This window comes from Acomys minous (genome assembly GCF_964271855.1).
Source record: "Acomys minous genome assembly, chromosome: 1".
In the NCBI taxonomy this organism is placed as follows: Eukaryota; Metazoa; Chordata; class Mammalia; order Rodentia; family Muridae; genus Acomys; species Acomys minous.
The window spans coordinates 131,545,591-131,562,456 of NC_140483.1; the positions used below are offsets into that span (position 1 = coordinate 131,545,591).

Sequence of the window (16,866 nt, forward strand, 5' to 3'; positions counted from 1 at the left end):
TAATTGCAGCCAAGTGTTATCTGTATGTGAAAACCTGGCATTACTTCATCTAAAAATAAACATGAGATGGACTCTTCCTAACTCCACTAAAAATGTCTATAAAGAGTGCAAAGTTCATCTTGTCCCAATAACTGTTGCAAAGCCACAGGTTGTCAAGAATCCTGAGACAAGCCCCAGAGCTACACCTGGGCTGCCAGGGCTATGCAGCTCCTTGAGGCCAAGCAGGAGGACAGTCCCTCCTCCTTACTTTTTGTCCTCCAGGCTGAGAATGGCAAATCTCAAGTGTCATTTTGTGATTACCATGATGGTGGTGTTGCGAGATACAGACTACTGCCTTGGGAATTGGACAGAGATCATGTAATTCACTTCTCCCTAGGTAACAGCTGACACTGGGTGATGATCACTTTCAGCCACTGCCAATAGCAAGAGGCATAAAATTCCCCAATTGACCTGTTCATGGCTGAAATTTTATTTTGATAGTACGTCTAGACTGATCGCCCACTATAACTTGACTAAGAAGCATTACAGGTTTCAAGTGTTCTAATTTCTTTTTATTCACAATTAGAGATGTAACAAAAATGCAAATATAAAAGTGGAAACATGTCAGCCTGTGCTATAATATATTGAAATATGGAAGTGGGAGAAGGAAGAGAGGAATCAAAGTTTCTAAAATATGAAAACGAGAAGTTTTATATAGTATTCAATATGTAGGGCTCACTCTGTGATATAGATACTAAAACTTTTGGGTTTGGCATTTCCTTTGTAGTTGTTGTTTTTAATGCCATATTTTTGAACAAAGATCTATGTCAAAATGTAATACAAAGTATAATTACACAACAGAATTGATTAGCAAGCAATTACTAATCCTTCTATAACTATCAGAAGACATATTATCTTTCTTTTGCTTCTTCAGAAATAGGATCAGAAATCGTATTTAATATATGAAAAACACAGCTTTTACGGTGTGAGATTTCACTTCAGTCATCTGACACATCTGCTTTTGACCGTGTACTGGTGCCTGGTAAGCTTGATTGTGCTGCAGAATTCCTGAGAAGGAGCTGTAGAAACACTCGTAGCAGGATCTCACCACTGAGCTTCTAATGCTAGGTCTGTGCTTAGGTTGAATAACTTGCAGTGATAATCGTTTTTCAAGTGATAGCAGGACTAGTTAGATGGACAGCATAGGTGAAGGGAGAAACTGAATCTCACAAATGGTTTAAATAATGCTGTGCCACACCCTGACGCCTCTCAGACAGGGGAAAATCAAAATAAAAGAAAGCAGGCCTGCTTCATTCACACTTAGTAAATGCAATTCTGAACCCCACAGTATCTTCACGTGAGCCCTGGATCCTCTATCGACTAAGAACATTTCCTTCTTTTTGACTCAGTATAGTCCTTTGAAAATAATGCTGATACATTTCTACCTCATGGGGTTATTTAAATGATTTCAATAATCAACATATACAAATGCTTGGAGTAATAAATACTCAAAATTGTGAACTATTATTTTGCTAGCAAAGCAACTTATTTAAGGTATTTGAATGCTAAAAGGAGAAACAAAACAAACCGACAACAAAACCCACAGGCATTGATTCATGTGCGTTATTTTATGCCTGAAGGAATACACAGAGATGCATAAAAGCTTCTAAAACTAGATTTTAAAAAAATCTACTTTTATAATTTCCTGTATCAAAGAGCCTAGAATTTTCAAACTAAGTTTTGTAAGGAAACTATATTTCAAGTAGGTGATTTTTATATCGATCTTCCATAAATCCTAATAGCATAACACAGCAGTAAATCATAAGTCAGTGAAAGGATTTCTGAAGTGAGTTCAGATAATAAGTCTGAGGCATTTTGCTTTAAGATGATTTAGCTTCTATAGGCTCAAACTCAAAACATTTAGGTGAATAGACAGTGACTATGTGTTTTAGGCTCTGAATAAAATAGTGGACTTGTTTGTCAGATGGGAAGCAGAAAGCATGAGATCCTAGTTTATTGATCACTGAGGTTTTTTATACAGAGATGGTATTGTATATAATGAAAGGAATCTGAGAAAGCAAACATTCTACCCCTTTAGAAAATTCAGGGCTAATATGTTTTTTATAAAGAAAAGGTACTTCTTTATTTTAATAAATAATTATTTGAATATAGGGCAGTTGTGGTTGAGTTATTATACAAGAGACATTTCTATGTATAAGACATAGTGTTGGGTTGAAGCTACAGTAATGTAATACGTGTGGCTTTCATCTTAGAGGAAATCCTGTGCAACAGGATGACCAACTATCAGCAAGGAAAACAACAGCAAATTAACCTGGGAATACACTAGACCTAAGGTAATTTTTTTTCTGTTGTCGTTAATTTTAAAACATTAACAGGGATGGATTTTTTGCTAGTATTGGTGAATATAGCATATTCTTATAAAGTTATCAGGCAAATTCAGACAGATCTTCTCTATAATACAGATAATATTCTCACCATCCATGTACTCAAAAAAAGCAAGCAAATCACTCTATTGTTAGTAGTCCGGCCTCTGTTGAAAATCCTCACTATTTCAGTTCTGTATTCGTCCTCAACCTTGGGGAATTTTGACATTCAATAAATAAATTACAATTTCATTTTAATGTAATAAACCTGAAAAATATAAATAAGAACTGCAATTCAGAAGATGCATGTACCTACATGAAACTCAAGGTAAACCCTGCTTTACAGAATACAAGTTCCAAAATTGTTACCCTGTCTTTGTCTTAAATCACTACCAGCCCATTCTCAGGAAGGAAATGATTTATGAATTGCTTACCTAGTCCTGTGAGGAAAAAACTAGGGTCAGTGTTATATTATAATACTTTAATATTTGTACTACTTCTTATAGGCATCATATTCATAGGTATTTATAGTATCTGAAACTCTGAAACGTCCCTGGGGTAGGAATGGATGTTCTAAGGGCTTTTATATGCTTCCTGTTGCTAAGGTAACCACATCCTTGATATCCATGTGTTCAACATGTCATTCTCATTTTGTGTCTGGCTCTCAGAAATTCAGCTCTGGTGCATGGCATCAAAGAAACACAAGAAATAAAAATAGGACAAAAGAGCAAGGGGGCAGTTCCTTCTCTGAAATATTTGTCTCTAGTAAATTATTTCAATATAGTATGTAGGATCATAATTTACTGAAACAAAGTTATACAAAATTAATGAGAAATGAAGAACTGGCATATCAGAGTCTTCCACAGGTAAAGTCAAAAAAAAAATAAAAGGAATCAAGTTTATAAATGACAAACAGCATTCAAACATGAAGCAAACATGAAGAGGTATTATTGAATCAGTGTTTAAAATGTTTAGTAAACAGAGAAAGGTTAGACTTTAACTTTGAATAAACACAGCATAAATGTCTCAATACTAAAGTGAGTTCCATGGCTATGCCTGAGATCAACATAAGACACATCTTAAAGAAAACAGGCTATTGTGTAAAAATATAAACTGATCTATTTGTTAACTATTAAAAACAAACATTTTTTATATTATGGTTCTTTCTGTAAATAAAGTACATTTAAGTTAATAAAATAACATATTTTATCATTTGAAATATATATTACCTTGAAGAATTTAAAATATTTTGCATGTGTCTTTTATTAAAAACAATGGCCTTTTATATCATATTAAATAAATTTATTGCCAAGAAATAGTTTTCAAATAGTGAATGAAAGCACTTGATAAAGAAAACATTTTATATGAATTCCAATGTAGGCTTCAATAATAAAATAATATTGTTAAATGTATCTCTGTTTAGAAATCAGAATTTTAGCACTTCTTTTTGGCACAGTCCTCAGTGTGCAGCATAAAGAGTGGCCCCCCTTCTGTCCCTTATTTCTAATTCCTTATGTCTCCCAAAATTGCCATAACTTTTTTTCTCCTTTATTAATTTATTCTTGTTACATCTCAATGGTTATCCCATCCCTTGCATCCTCCCACTCTTCCCTCCCTCCCATTTTCCCCTTATTCTCCTCCCCTATGACTGTTCCTGAGGGGAATTACCTCCCCCTGTAGATGCTCATAGGGTATCAAGTCTCTTCTTGGTAACCTGCTGTCCTTCCTCTGAGTGCCACCAGGTCTCCCCCTCCAGGGGACATGGTCAAAGGTGAGGCACCAGAGTATGTGAGAAAGTAATATCCCACTCTCCACTCTACTGTGGAGAGTGTTCTGTCCATTGTCTAGATCTGGGTAAGGGTTTAAGGTTTACCGCCTGTATTGTCCTTGGCTGGTGCCTTAGTTTGAGCGGGACCCCTGGGCCCAAATCTGCCTATCATAATGTTCTACTTGTAGGCTTCTAGGACCCTCTGGATCCTTCTACTTTGCCATTCTCCCATGCTTCTCTCATCTAGAGTTCCACTAATATCCAAAATATATAAAGAACTCAAGAAATTAAACACCACTAAACCAAATAACCCAATTGAGAAATGGAGCTTGGAACTAAACAGAGAATTCTCAACAGAGGAATATCAAATGGCTGAGAAACACTTAAAGAAATGCTCAACCTCCCTAATCATCAGGGAAATGCAAATCAAAACAACTCTGAGATTCCATCTTACACCCATCAGAATGGCTAAGATCAAAAATTCAAGTGACACCACATGCTGGCGAGGATGTGGGGAGAGAGGAACACTCCTTCATTGCTGGTGGGAATGCAAACTAGTACAACCACTTTGGAAAGCTATCTGGTGCTATCTCAGAAAAATGGAAATAGGGTTTCCTCAAGACCCAGCTATTCCACTCCTTGGAATATACCCAGAAGATGCGCCAGCACACAACAAGAAAATTTTCTCAACCATGTTCATAGCAGCCTTATTCATAATAGCCAGAACATGGAAACAGCCTAAGTGTCTCTCAATAGAATAATGGATAAAGAAACTGTGGTACATATACACTATGGAATGCTATTTAAAACAAGGAATTCCCGAAATTTGTGGATAAATGGATTGAGCTAGAAATGATCATAATGAGTGAGTTAACCCAGAAGCAGAAAGACTCAAATGAGTCTCAAGTGAGTATATACTCACTTATATCTGCATATTAGCCCAAGGGGCATGTCCCATGAAAGCCTTCTCTTACCAGGAAACTGAGACAGAGGGGAGGAAATTCCCATAACTTGATAAGTCTTTTTAGACATTGTGTACTAAGACTGAGACAATTTAAGGCTTTAAATTGTTGAGCATAAAATCTCTTCAAGTTTGCTTAGCAGTGTTAATATATTTGCAAATGACAAAATGAAACATGCTGAGGACATTTCTCATATATATATCCATCTATATATGCTAAATATTACAATTTTAACATACAGAAAGCTTTATTGAATTTAATTTCTATTTTTTAAATCAAACAGAACTAAAGAGGATGAAAATATGATTTAGTGGGCAAAGCATATGCTATGCAAGCAGTAAGACCTGGATTCAATTCAAATAATCCATGTAAATAGCTTGGTATTGTCCTCTGTGCTTGACAACTTCTGGTAATTTGGATGAGAATGGCCCTCGTAGGTTTATGTATTTGAAGGCACAGGCCTCAATTGGTAGAACTATTTGAGAAGGACTAGTAGGTGTGGCTTTGTTGGAGGAGGTGTGCTACTGAGAGTGTATTACCACCCTCAGAGTGGTGGGGAAGTTTCAAAAGCCCACACCATTCCCAGTTGCACTCTCTTTGTGTCTCTGTATCTCTGTTTCTCTCTTCCCCTCTCTTCCCCTCTCTTCCCCTCTCTCCTCCTCTCTATCTCTCTCTCTGGTTTGCAGTTGTGTCTCAAGATGTATATTCTCCATTGCCAGGTGCCATGCCTGCCTGTCATGATCCCTAATATGATGATAATAGACTTACCTCCAGATACTATTGTCTGTGCTATATTATTTTGATGTTTTATAAACAATACAAAGAAAAAAGTAAACTGGTTTATTATTTGTTTATTTTTTCCAAGATGTCTTGGTCATGGTATCTCATCACAGCAATCAAAAAATAACTACTATAAAAGTCAACTTAATTTAAGTTGGTGGTCTGGATGGGGACCAGAGAATCTTTGGAGTTCAGTGAGAAGTTCTAGATCAAAGAAATAAGGCAGAGGATCATAAAATAGGACACCTGATGTCTTCCTTTGACTTCTATACATGCTCATTGAAACATACACATACATTCTTGAATATTCACAACACACACACACACACACACACACACACACACACACAGCACACTCACAAGCGTACACATGTGCATGCCCACACAACCTAAACTAAAAAGATACTTGCCATTTCCTGACATACAAAATTTAATCTAAGTATATTACAGGAGAAAAATAATAGAAGATACCTAGTTCTGATCAGTAGGTATAGATCTAATAAACAGCACACATGAGAGTATTTTCTTATTTTAAGTAACAAATACTTTCATGACTTGGCTTTCAGTGGGCATAGATTTTTGTTCTGTTTTGTTTTGTTTTTCAGATTATAACATAATTAGATAAAACCTTCCTTCTCTATCTTTTCTCTAAATCCCCCATATATCACACCTTGCTCTTCTTCAAATACATGGCTTCTTTATTAATGATTGTGACATGCATATATGCATATGCAAATATATTCCAAAATACATATATACAACCTACTTGTTCCATATAGCATTATACCCAAATGTATATTCTTATAAAAATTTAAAATATGATGGACTAGGTAGCCACTAAGAAAATCCCACTTACTCATTTATTGTTTTCATACAGATTTTTTTTGCCACTAGAAGACCCAGTTTCAGATCATTTCAGTAAAAGGCCCAATAGGAAATAGCAGGGTACTTATGGTTCTTGCCAGCATTTATTAAGAGAGTCTGGATTCATCTTCTTGTCCAAAATGAATGAAAGGTGACAATCTATGTATATCTTCATACATATTAACATGGATAGTGATTTTGACATTTTCATACAGATGTGTCACATTTTCTTCTTTTACATTCTTAATTAGCAAAATAATGTCAATATTATCTATGTAAGTAGAGTGTTGGAGAAATAGCAATGAGAAAATGTACACATTCAGTACAGATACATCTCAAGTTTGCAGAAAATACCAACATGCTTCTAACTGAAAGAAAAATGAAACAGAACAAAAGAATGGATAAATAAAATGTGGTATATTTACACAACAGACTATTACTGACTCAAAGCTTGACTCTGGGCATAGAATTGACAGTTGTATAGAAGAGTTTGAGGATGGAAGCAACTAGAAGGGTTGAGAGCTCCACAGGAGACCATCAATGTCAGCAGATCTGGACCCAGGAGGGCATACACAAACTGATGCACCAACCAAGGACAAGGTATGCAGAGGACCCAGAACCTGTGTTCAGATGTAGCCAATGGACAGCTTATTCTCCATGTGGGGGAGGGAGGAGGAGAGGTGTGGGGATTGCCTCTGACATGAACTCTGGTGCCCATGATTTGATCACTGCCCCTTGGTGGGATGGCCTTGTGGGCACAGAGAGGAAAGGGATGCAGGCAATTCTGATACCTGATAGGCTGTGGTCAGAGTCGGGGGGGGGGGAGGACCCCATAATAGAGTCCTAGGGGAGGGAAATAGGGCAGATGAGAAAGAAAGGGTGGAAACAGGAAGATAAGAGTGAGGGGATAACAATTGGAATGTAATGTGAATAAACTATAACAAGTAAAACATTTTTTAAAAAAGTACATCATGAAATTTTCAGGCTAGTAGATGGAACTAGAAAAAAATAAAGTGTCTTGAATGAAGTATTCCAGACTCAGAAAGACAAATATGGTATGTAGTCTCTGATATGGTGAAAACTAGCTATGAAGTCAATGATAACCAAGCTACTACAATCAATAGAACCACAGAGGGTAGGCACAAAGTAAGAAACTAAAGAGAATTGATAAATTTCATTAGGAATGGGACATAGAATAAATAGTTATGGATGGATTTGGTACAAGGCTGGAATGGGAGAATTAAGAGGGGTAGAGGATGGAGGAAGGGGTTGTGGACGGAAATACAGGGAGAGACAGCTAATCTCAAGAGGCATTTGAGGGGTAGTATGGAAACAATATAGTATAAACTTTCTAAATGTATACATATACAAACAATATCTAAATAAGATTGCCAAACGATAAGAGACACATTCTCAACTGGCCATCTCTTGTCACTAAACAAAACTTCCAGTTGCAGAATGGGGTTACATCTAATAGAGTTGCTGTCCAAAGAGGATGCACAAGAATCCTCAAACAACATAGGCTGTTGACAAGAATGGAGGTTCCTCTCTACAAACTGACAGCAGGAAACCATTGCTGAAAACAAGATCTACCTATCTCATTGAAAATGCAGATAAAGAGCCAGTGCCTACATAGAACCTTAACCCATATGTCCCATTATCTTTGGTATAGGAAGGTACTCTGCATGGTATCAAAAGAGAAATGTAAACACCGAGCCAGCCACAAAACCTTTGTCTACAATGGTGTACCTCCTGCAAGATTTGCTAGGGTAATGGTGGTGTGAAGGGCGGATCTGGACCCACGGGGTTCTGCTCAAACTACTGCAACAAGCAAGGACAATACATGCAGTAAACATTGAACCCCTACTCAGATCTAACCAATGGAAAGGACATCCTCCACTGTTATGTGGAGAGTGGGGACTGACTCTGATGGGAACTCTGATGCCCCGTATTTGATCACTTCCCCATGGTGGGGAGGCCTGGTGGCATTCAGAGTAACGATAAGCAGACTTGATAGATAGCCTAAAGTCATATAGTAGGGGAGGAGGATCCCCTCAGTCATAGACCTAGGGAAGGGGAATAGGGTGAAAGTGGGAGGGAGGGAGGAATGGGTGTATACAAGTGAGGTGGAAATAATTTAGATGTAAACTGAATAAATTAGGTTTTTAAAAGTTTATGAGAGTACCCAGCCAGTAATTGATTTGACCTAAGATCACTCCATGAGATGGAATACATTACTATCACTGCTTGGTTAACCAACAATCTGAGGCTAGAAAATGCAAGAACCTAGAGTAAAAGTAAATACATGCTCCAGAAATGAAAATAAATGTAATGATATAATGTCTCCTAATGGTGGTCTGCTATTCTCATCCTGCAGTGCCTTGTTAGCAATCATCAAAGAAGCTTCCTCCTTCAGTAGATGGGTATAAATACAGGACCTCCTTGCCATACATTACACAGAGAATGAGAGACTTTAGAAGATTCATCCCTGTATGTGAAGTCTCCCTCAGACCCCTTCCTTTAAAGCTCATGGAACTCTGTTTAATCATATTAACTACTCCAGGACTGGCCTCATGTTGAGGAGTAGTTGACTAAGATATAATGCATTGCTTTGGTAACAGGGATAAATCTAAAAGCAATTTGATATATGCAACAGGATGTGCTAAAGTTCTGTGCTAGCTCAGTACCACTGTAGAAGGGGCATGAACATTTGTGTATTTGGATAACCCTAGTGTTTCCGATGGAGACAATAAGTTTTCATGGTTTTGTATGGATTAATAGCTCTAGTAAATTTCTTTTTTTAATTTAATTAATTTATTCAGATGACAGCCCAATTGTTTATTCCATCACTTGTATCCCCCTGTTCCTTCCTTCCTCCCTCTTTCACCCTATTTCCCTCCCCTAGGTCTATGACTGCAGGGGAACTCCTGCCCCACTATATGGTCATAGGCTATTAAGTTTCATCTTGGTAGCCTGCTTATTCTTTCTTTGAGTGCCACCAGGCCTCCCCACCAAGGGCAAGTAGTCAAATATGGAGCACCAGAGTTCATGTCCAAGTTCTACCACACAACAAGGACATATGTTCAACCATGTTCATAGCAGCCTTATTCATAATAGCCAGAACACAGAAACAGCCTAAATATCCCTCAGTTGAAGAATGGATAAAGAAACTGTGGTACATTTACACTATGGAATACTACTCAGCTATTAAAAACAAGGAAATCCAGAAATTTGTGGACAAGTGGAGGGAACTAGAAACAATCATACTGAGTGAGTTAACCCAGAAGCAGAAAGACTCACATGGTATATACTCACTTATAATTTGACACTAGCCCAAAAGGCATGTCCCATGAGAGTCTTTAGTTACCATGAGATTGGGATAGATGTGAGGACATCCTACTGGGACTCTAGGTAAACGAAATATAGGAAATGGGGAACTAGAAGGATGCAGAGGGTCTTAGAAACCTACAAGAAGAACATCGGAACAGATGGATCAGGACCCGGGGGGCGGGGGGAGTTGGGGGTCTGCTCAAACTATTACACTAACCAAAGACAATACAAGTTGTAAACATTGAACCCCTACACTGATATAGCCAAAGGACAGGCTATTCTCCACAGTTATGTGGAGAGCGGGAACTAGCTCTAGTAAATTTCATCACTGCTATTAAAATTCAGTTACTTAGAGCATTTAAAATATTTTATGCGTTTAACTTTATCTAAGAAAAACAATCTGAGGCTAAAATAAAGATGTGCAAGGTCCCTATTTTCTAAGTGGCTTATCCAGGAATTTCATCTAATTTTATTTTCCCTAGAAGCTGTGCTCTGATTTACTGTGAGAAGTCATTCTTTAATTTATATTCAAAATCATCTCTAATGTTTATCATCTTTTTAAATTTAAATATTTGATTGTTCTATTATTTTAGTTAATTTCATATTTAGTTATGTAGAAATGTGTGAGAAATATTTGGAAGACCATACATATGAACAGTATATTTTTCTCACAACCAAATAGAAAATAAATATTGCTAATCATAAGCTTTGAAGCTCCTTAAATTTGCTCAGGTCACCTATAATGTTGCCAAATTAATTTTTTTGTATTATCTTCTTTAATTTTTCTACTCAGATGACTATCCCTCAATTTAAATCTAGTATGCATCAAATACAGTTTATTTCAACATGTATATAGAAGGTACCTTTTTGTCTATGTTATGTAAAATACTGACTCTTTTCAGCTGTGAGCTTTCTCCAGGCATGCCGTTCATCATTATTTCTGTTCTAATGGGCTGTCAGGGTCCCTATGCTTCCTTTCCAAAAATTCATTCAAATACACTTTTCACACTTTTCTTTCTCATTGCAATAGTATCTATAAGGGATCTCTACACAGTTCACACTCTGCAGATTCATTATTTCTTCAATAACTGTGTTGCCTGTCTGTTTTTTGTTTTATACGTTGGTAACATAGCTAAAGGCTGACCTGTACCACCTTGGACCTTGGATCATAAAATCATAGGCTTTGTTTATTGTTCTTGGTCCTTTTTTTTTTTTTCAGATTAAAGACTAATCATAATTTGATAGTTGAAGATAGCATTCTAAAACTAATCAAGCACACCTGAGAAGACATCATGGACTTAAAGAAACAGTGTAAAATTAGAACAGATACTGATGTGAGTTTATAACTGAATAAAGTAACAAAGTAAGCTCAAAAGTCACAAAGGTGGTAGAGAATAGTACATAGAAAAGTCGGTATGTGTCATAGAATACACAAATAAAGAATTTCTCCTCCACCATGCTCAACATAGGATAACTCCCAAACCTGGATGACAATTGTAACAATGAAGTAAGAGAGAGGGGCTAAAGTTTCCAACATTATGAAATATAAAGTTTATGTTAAGCATCTTATTTCCATTTGCCTTCATTGAAGATGAAGAACTGACAACTTGGTAAGAGAACAAACATGGTTTGTCCAGAATTGTTAGTTTCTTGATGTTTAAGTACTTGGTATATTTTTACCTTGTGGTCTGAAATCAATTGTCCATTTTTCCGAGTTAGTATCTAGCCTGATTCCCAGTTAGGTCAGATTTCTAGTGCGTATATAAATATCTAATGTGTATAGAAATAACTTTAAAATCTATACTCTGTAGACAGTATATATTTGCATTGTTTGACTTTTAATTGGGTACTTTGGATATCTTTAATATAGAATAGGCACTAAATATTGTGAAGTTGTCTTAAAAATCATCTCATTTTCTCTTCTTTAATGAAATCATACTAATGACAATTAAGAATGTTAGTATTCGCTGACAGAAATAGGGATTTTGTAGCAGAAGAAAAACAACTTTCTCAGTAACACTTACTCAGAAATGAATACTTAATGGTAAAAGCACCATCATTTATTTTGAAACTCCATCACAATATAAACAGGTGTTTTCCATTTGCCACTCCCATGCCTTTATCAGTGGTCTTCCTGATTGATGTACACAAACGTTGTACCTTCTTCTCTGACAATTAACATTCTTGTAACAGTGCAAGGTGTATTTAAATATCTGAATTCCACGAATAAAGAGTTTAACAAAACTGATGGAAAATGTAATGAACATATGTACTTGAAGTAACTGTGTACTGTACTTTAAGCAAGGCCAGAAATTGTGGGGCACATTTTAGAGATGGTTAAGTACAACATAGTATAACTTGTCCTGCTTTGTGAATGTTAGAGAAAAAGTTCAATATCCCATTTATATTTTATTTATTACTTTGGTCAAAGCAAATCTAAAAATAATAATTTCTCTGGCTTTAATTGAGTCTTCCAAATATTGGAGTTTATTAATATTGTTTTTTATCTCACTCATCCAGCAGAATCATGAAATACTTATGTAAAAATAAATAATGCTTACAGTCATGCAGATGGCTTCCAATATTTCTGCACTTCACAGTGAATTGCTCATTCACCTGAGTGTTTAACAGTGTCAGTGTGCTCAACATTATCATATTTAATTGAATAGTTCAACAAGATAATAGGCCAGGGCACACATGATCCTGTAAAATCATTCAACGCATTAGGCTCATGATAAATAAGGTAACACTTAAATGTAACACAAGGGAGTTAGAGGACATTTCACAAATAGTAGGGAAGAATGAGAGACAATCAAAATTGAGACGGAGGAAGAAATAGAGGAAGGCAAGGAATGTGGATGTATGGGAAACAGTTTCTGAATTTGATAGCACCAGTTTTTGTGTGTGTTGTTGTTTTTTTAATTTTATTTTATTAATTTATTCTTATTACATCGCTATGGTTATCCCATCCCTTGTATCCTCCCATTCCTCCCTCCCTCCCATTTTCCCCTATGACTGTTCCTGAGGGGTATTTCCTCCCCCTGTATATGCTCAAAGGGTATCAAGTCTCTTCTTGGTGGCCTGCTATCCTTCCCTTGAGTGCCACCTGGTCTGTGTGTTTGTTTTTAAGTAGACTTTTTTCTTTTTTCTTTCTTTCTTTTTTTTTTCTTTATTATTTTACTTTTTAGAGCACACATAAGTATGCATATTTCTAATTTAAATATTTTAGGCAAATATTGAAAAAAATCTTTTGTTGAGTGAAATAGGCACTAGTTACTGAAAATTCATGAGAATTTTTTTAGGTCTCCATTTCCAGGTGTTCTCCATTCTCTTTGGTACCCACACTCCTTCTGCCTCATCTTCTGAAGAGTTTCCTGAGCTCTGAGGGGAGGGATTTGATGGAATATGTCATTTGTAGCTGTTTGCTTCAAGGTCTCTCCGTGTAATATCTGGATGTAGGTCTCTGTATTTGTTCCCATCTGCTGTAGGAGGAAGCCTCTCTGATGGTCGCTAAATAAGGGACTAATCTATGAGTATATCAGAATATCTCTAAGGGTCATTTTATTGCTATTATTAACATTTTTAGACCAGTAGCATTTGGTTTTATCCTAGGTCTCTGAGCTAGCTAGTCCCCGGTTCTTGGTCACTGAAGCAGTGTTGGGCATGAGTTCCATCTCATGGAGTAGGCCTTAAGTCAAATCAGATGTTGGCTGGCTTTTCCCACAATCTTTGTGCCATCATTACCCAAGCTTATTCATACAGGCAGAAAATATTTTATTTCAAAGCGTTTGTGGCTGGGGTGGTGTTTATGCTCCTCTTTTGGTAGCTTGCAGAATACCTTCCTGTACCAGAGAAAGCAGAACATGAAATGAAGGTCCTTTGTGGGCATCTACTCTACATGTTCAATGATTTGTGTGGGTGTTGTCTTCAGGAATTGGGTCTTGCTGTCAGTTTGTGCACAGCAATCAATTGTCATGCCAACAGCCTGGGTTATTTAGGGATTTCCATGGAATCTCGTTCACCAACAGTGCAATTGTACGAATCCCAGTACAGGAAGACATAGCCAGTTGGGGATGTCTCTCCTATTATTTGCCAACTTTATTAAGATTTTAGAAACTCCACAGCAATTGATTTTCCTACCACCCCATAAGTGCCCATCCCTCAATTCTAGCTGCTTCTCCCCATATTCCCTAACTCAACCTTCTCTCCCCTCCCTATTCCCACCTCATCCTCTTATTCCTTCCCCCCTCTTCCCTGACACTCCAGTCCATCCATAAAATCTATTTCCCCTTCCATGGAGATCTGTATGTTCCCCAGGTTCCTTCATCTATGCCTAACCTCTCAGGGTCTGCATATTGGAGCTTGGTTATCATTTACTTACCAGTTAATATTTGCATGTAGTGAATGCATGCCATTCTGTCTAGATATGGGCTCCCTCATGCAAGAAGACTTTTTCTAGTTCCATATATATGCCCAAAAGTTGCATAGTGTATTTATTTTTACTGAGATGAGTAATGGGATGGACGGTGGTAGCACATGCCTTTTCTCCCAGCAATTGGGAGGCAGAAGCAGACAGATCTCTGAGTTCGAGGCCAGGCTGGTCTACAGAATGAGTTCCAGTCCAGCCAAGGCTACATAGAGAAACCCTATCTCAAGGGAGAGAGAGAGAGAGAAAGAGAGAGAGAGAGAGAGAGAGAGAGAGAGAGAGAGAGAGAGGGAGAGAGAGAGAGAGAGAGAGAGAGAGAGAGAGAGAGAGAGAGAGAGAGAGAGAGAGAGCGCAACAGACAGACAGAGAAACACGGAGTCAGAGAGTGACAGAGACAGAAGAGCTGAGTAATATTCCATTGTGTGAATGTACATTCTCTTTATCCACTCTTCTGTTGAGAAACATCTAGATTGTGTCCAGTTTCTAGCGACTAGGAATAGAGCAGTAATGAACATGGTTGAGTACGTGTCCTCGTGGTAGGAGTAAGTGTTCTTTGGGCATATGTCCAGGAGTGGTGTAACTGAATCTTGAGGTTATATTACTGCTGTCTTTCTGAGGAACCTCCACACTTCTTTCCATAGTGGTGTACAATTTTGCACTCCTCAAGTAATGGAAGAGTGTTCTGATTACTGCACTTCTCTGTCATCCATTTTAAACCTCATTTTTCCAAGAGGCTCTGAAAGCCAGTGCTAACAAACTTCAAAAAGTTGCAAGGATACTCTCAGTGGCCCGCTTGCCAACATGCACTGAGTGCCTCCTTGTCAATTAAACCTGAGGAACATTTAAATCCAAATGGAAGTTTAAACATAACAGATATTAGTATATATATATATATATATATATATATATATATATATCTTTTTAAAAATCAAACAATGTATGTTGAAAATATTATTGCTTTTCTATTATTAAAATTATTAAGGTAAACCAGGTATCACAGTAGATGCATGTACTCTAGACACAGAAAATATCCACTCAAGAAAAATCATGTAAAAATTAGCTCAAGATACACTTAAAAACTCTATCTCCAGAAACAAACCAGAGCAGAAAAGAATTGCTCAGGCTGGGCAGTGGCTTCGTGGGTAAGAGCCCTGTATGGGAAAGGGCAGGGGTTTCCAGCATCCACACAGTGGCTCACAAACATTTGTGACTCAAGCTACAGAGGATCCAATGCCCTGTTGTGACTTCCACAGGCATCAGGCATACACATGGTATACAAGCGTACACGCAACCAGAAACACTTATACACATAAAATAAAATTTAAAAATCTTAAAACATTAAGAAAGCAAATACATTCTTAAGCATTCTAATCATTTTGTATATATTGATAAAGGATACCTTCATATTTGTCAGCTTTTACTGGACTGTATATCACAATAACAGTTTTCTATATCTCACTCATGGAAATCAATGCAGCTTCTCCTTTTAATTGCTCCCTAGGTGGTTTAAGGTTAGTACAGGCTGAGAAATCTCTTGGACTTGCTACCACTCAAATCACATTTCAGCCTTTTCAATGGTTGAATACATACCTTATATACATTTTTTAGAACTGTGTGTTTAAGCATCATTTCACAGAAATGAAAAACAGTGATAATAATGCTTCACAAGAGGGGTTTTGTGAGGATTAAGAAAGCAGATAAACTCTGCAAAGCTTAAGATGCACATGTATTAACTTATTTACCCTCCCTTCTAAATGCTTGATTCTTTGAGTACCAGAGTATTCTAAGTTTGTACTCAAAGTTTGTACCACTACAGGACAAAATACAGAGGCATGTGAATAAAACCACCTGTAAAGAGGAAATGTCTAATTGTGTATTGTCTTGAAATGGTGATTACAAATTTTGGAAATAACTTTCTTATATTTAACAAAACACATTTAATATACTTAATATTGTAAGTGTAACCATGTGTTTATTCCTGGATCAAAATGGAGGATAGTGCTAAATGACAGAAAGGTAAAAAGTATTCTACATAAAATATATAGTAATATGACACGTAATGTATGAGGCTATGCTACTCACATTTCAATTTCTGAATATAAAGCAGCAGCTAGGTAAAGGCTACACGCAATACATAGCTGGCGAAAGAAGAAGAATCCATTTTTTCCAGTGATGAGTCAACTGATAGATGACCCAATCCCAAGTGTGTGTGTGTGTGTGTGTGTGTGTGTGTGTGTGTGTGTGTGTGTATGTGTGTGTGTGTGTACATGTAAGCAACACTAAATAGACATAGTGGAATATGTGTGTGTTTATAAATACATATATACATATATATCATAGCAATAAAATTAAAGAAGACCTCATGAATTTGAG

General features: G+C 36.9%; 1 long non-coding RNA gene across 1 annotated transcript in view; it reads right to left on the bottom strand.

The window, feature by feature from the left end:
* Window positions 1–16,866, bottom strand: part of LOC311603752 — a 688,670-nt gene that overhangs the window by 152,055 nt on the left and 519,749 nt on the right. The window lies entirely within an intron of this gene.